Source organism: Sciurus carolinensis, chromosome 4, assembly GCF_902686445.1.
Source record: "Sciurus carolinensis chromosome 4, mSciCar1.2, whole genome shotgun sequence".
Classification (NCBI taxonomy): Eukaryota; Metazoa; Chordata; class Mammalia; order Rodentia; family Sciuridae; genus Sciurus; species Sciurus carolinensis.
Window position 1 is genome coordinate 139855233 of NC_062216.1, and position 3333 is coordinate 139858565.

Here is a 3333-nt window from a genome sequence, read left to right on the forward strand (position 1 = left end):
TATATAGCCCCTGTTCCATCAATGATGTCCCAAAAATGATTATGTAACAACTGGAAAAGGAAACCTAATAGGCAGCAGATGAAATGATTGCTAGCAGCAACTTGCTATGCAATCATGACATTCCAAAGTGTAATAGAGATATGAACTGACCACTTCCCCAGATGATAATGGTCTGTCTTCCAGCCTGAACTGAAGTATGAAAAAGTAGGGATGGACTTGAAAACCCTGGTGTCACTATGACTTAGATGAGTTTGTAGATGACTATGTCAACAGGACTGTGTCAACTGTGACATCATGAACTGTGTCTAAACTCAATCAGCTCCTCATCTTTCAAAATTCACCTTAAACAATTTCAGTCACACACAAGAAAGATCTATGAATTTCCTACTTATACCCGCTCCTTCCAAATGCTGCTAAAACCCTGTAAAGGTGGGAGTGCTTCCTCACTGAAGAGTGCTTCAGTACATTTACCTTTTTTTTTTTTAAACAGGTGATGTTTGCAGAATTTAATATATCCCACTCTATTTCCTGGAGCTTATCTCATGGAATTAAGAACATCAAACCTGCAATTATGTCCTCTTTCTTCCTGCTTCATCAATATTACTTTCCTATTAGTATTCAAAAGTCAGAAGTGAAAAAAACAATACTTAAAACAGTACTCAGAGGTCAGTTTCCAAAAGCAACATTCAGAAAGCCAGGTAATGGCTACCACTCCAGTGGGTTGTGCTACAGAAGAAAAATCCTGAGCTTAGAAGCAGTGAAGTTTTTAAGATGAGCAGTAAATCTGCCTGACTGTTCCCCAGAGGGAGACACCATCACACTGGACAAGAAACAACTATGCCCTTTGCTCCAGAGAAACAGTATCTCCATCAGGCAAAGCTGCTCACTCTACATATGTTCTTGCAAAGATAGTCAGAGACCGCACCTGCTCGCACCCACCCCCACCCAGTGCTTCCAGACCTCAGGACCCACCAGCGCTGTGGCTTTGGAGGCTGGTGCAGACATTTATCCCTGAGGGTGTGGCCACCATCTTTGGATAGGTCAGCTCCCATACCGAGACACCTGCAGGAGACTGGAGGCCCTTTGACAGGTACCACACTTGCATTGAGATACTGAGAACTTTCAAGGATTGAGTCATGACTGTGAACCATAGAATTTTTTTTAATTTTTAATTTTTTGTTTCTTTTTTTCTCACTCTATTTTCCTTTTATTTACCTATTTCCTCGGAGTCTTTTCTCCCTTTCCTCCTGCTAAAGATCACTTCTTTTGATCCCGCTCTCACTCTTCCCTTTATCAGGTGCCTCTAATTTACTCATTTCTTATCCCATTAACAGCTACATCCTACATTCATCCACCACTAGAAGTTGTAGAGCTCACTGCAAGACTACTGGTTATACTGCAGATAATATTCGAACTCATCCTGTTTATTACAATACTGTTAACATCTTTATAGGAACTAACTGGTGTAGAGCTACATATTGTTTGTATTGGGTACTGCTAATATTGATCTTCCCCTCAAAGGAGAGGTATTGAAAACCTGCAGGGTCACAATAAGCCTACAGAAGGGAAGCTGTAATACCTCAGCTCTTCACTGCTGGAGGGGAATATACAGAAACAATATGAAAAAAAAAGGGGGAAGAAAGTGTCCCTAACAAATCAAGATGCTGTTTTGATAGAATCCAATGAAGTCATGGCAGTAGAAATGATAGAAAAGGAGTTTAGAATCTACATAATTAAAATGATCTGTGAAGCAAAGATGAGATAAGAACAAATGCAGGCAATGCATGATCACTCCAATAAACAGTTAAAAGAACAAATGCAGGAAGCAAAAGATTACTTCAATAAAGAGATTGAGATTCTGAAACAAAAGCAAACAGAAAAACTTGAAATGAAAGAAACGATAACACAAATTAAAAACTCAATAGAAAGCATCACCAACAGAATAGATCTCATGGAAGACAAAATCTCAGACAATGAAGACAAAATATTTAATCTTGAAAATAAAATTGACCAAACTGAGAAGATGGTAAGAAACCATGAACAGAAACTCCATTCCATTGAAGGTCTTTTCAAATTTAGAAAAGATCAAATTTAAGAATTATTGGGATTGAGGGAGGCACAGAAATACAAACCAATAGAATGAACACCAAATGCACAAAATTACAACAAATCCACACCAAGGCATATTACAATGAAAATACTTCACATACAAAATAAAGATAGAATTTTAAAGACTGAAGAGAAAAGTGCCAAATTACATATAAAATGAAACCAGTATGGATATCAGATTTCTCAGTCCATACCCTGAAGTTTAGAAGGACCTGGAACAATATATTTCAAGCTCTGAAAGAACATGGATGCCACCAAATATCTTAAACCCAGGAAAATTAACCTTCATATTTGATGATGAAATACAATTATTCCACAATAAACAAAAATTAAAAGAATTTAAATAGAAAGCCTGCACTACAGGACATTCTCAGCAAAAGAGTTCATGAGGAGGAAGTGAAAAACAACAAGTCAGCAAAGGGAGGAGCTACCCTAAAGGAAAAGTCATCCAAGGAGAAACCAAGTCAAGTTAAAAACCAAAAATAAGTCAAAATGACCAGGAATACAAATCATATCACAATAATAACCCCGAATGTTAATGGCCTAAACTTATTAATTAAAAGACATAAGCTGGCAGATTGGATTAAAAAGAAAGACCCAACAATATGCTGCTCTCAAGAGACTCATCTCACAGAAAAAGACATCCAAAGTCTAAAGATAAAAGGATGGGGGAAAACATACATGCACACGAACTCAGTAAAAAAGCAGGGGTCTCCATCCTCATATCAGAAAAAGTGGACTTCAAACCTAAGTTAGTCAGAAGGGATAAAGAAGGACATTTCATACTGCTCCTGGGAACCATAAACCAGCAAGACCTAATAATTTTAAGTATTTATGCCTCAAACAATGGAGCATCTTTGTACATTAACAAACTCTTCTCAATTTTTTTTGGGGGGGTGCTGGGGATTGAACCCAGGGCCTTGTGCTTATGAGGCAAGTACTCTACCAACTGAGCTATATCCCCAATCCCAACTCTTCTTAATTTTAAGAATCAAATAGACCAAAAGGCAATAATAGTGGGTGACTTTAACACATCACTCTCACCACTGGATAGATCCTCCAAACAAAAACTGAAAAAGAAACTATAGAATTAAGTAATACAATAAATGATACAGACTTAAAAGACATGTATATAGTATTTCATCCATCATCAAGTGAATACACTTTCTTCTCAGCAGCTCATGGATCCTTCTCCAAAACAGGCCATATGCTATGGCACAAAGA

The 3333-nt window shown here is 37.6% G+C and overlaps 1 non-coding gene across 1 annotated transcript; it reads right to left on the reverse strand.

Annotated features, from left to right (window-relative positions):
• Positions 1-3000: 3000 nt before the first annotated feature.
• On the reverse strand, positions 3001-3073 carry Trnam-cau (transfer RNA methionine (anticodon CAU)). Its single transcript has one exon. It is a non-coding gene; the product is annotated as a tRNA-Met (tRNA).
• Between the last annotated feature and the right edge of the window lie 260 nt (positions 3074-3333).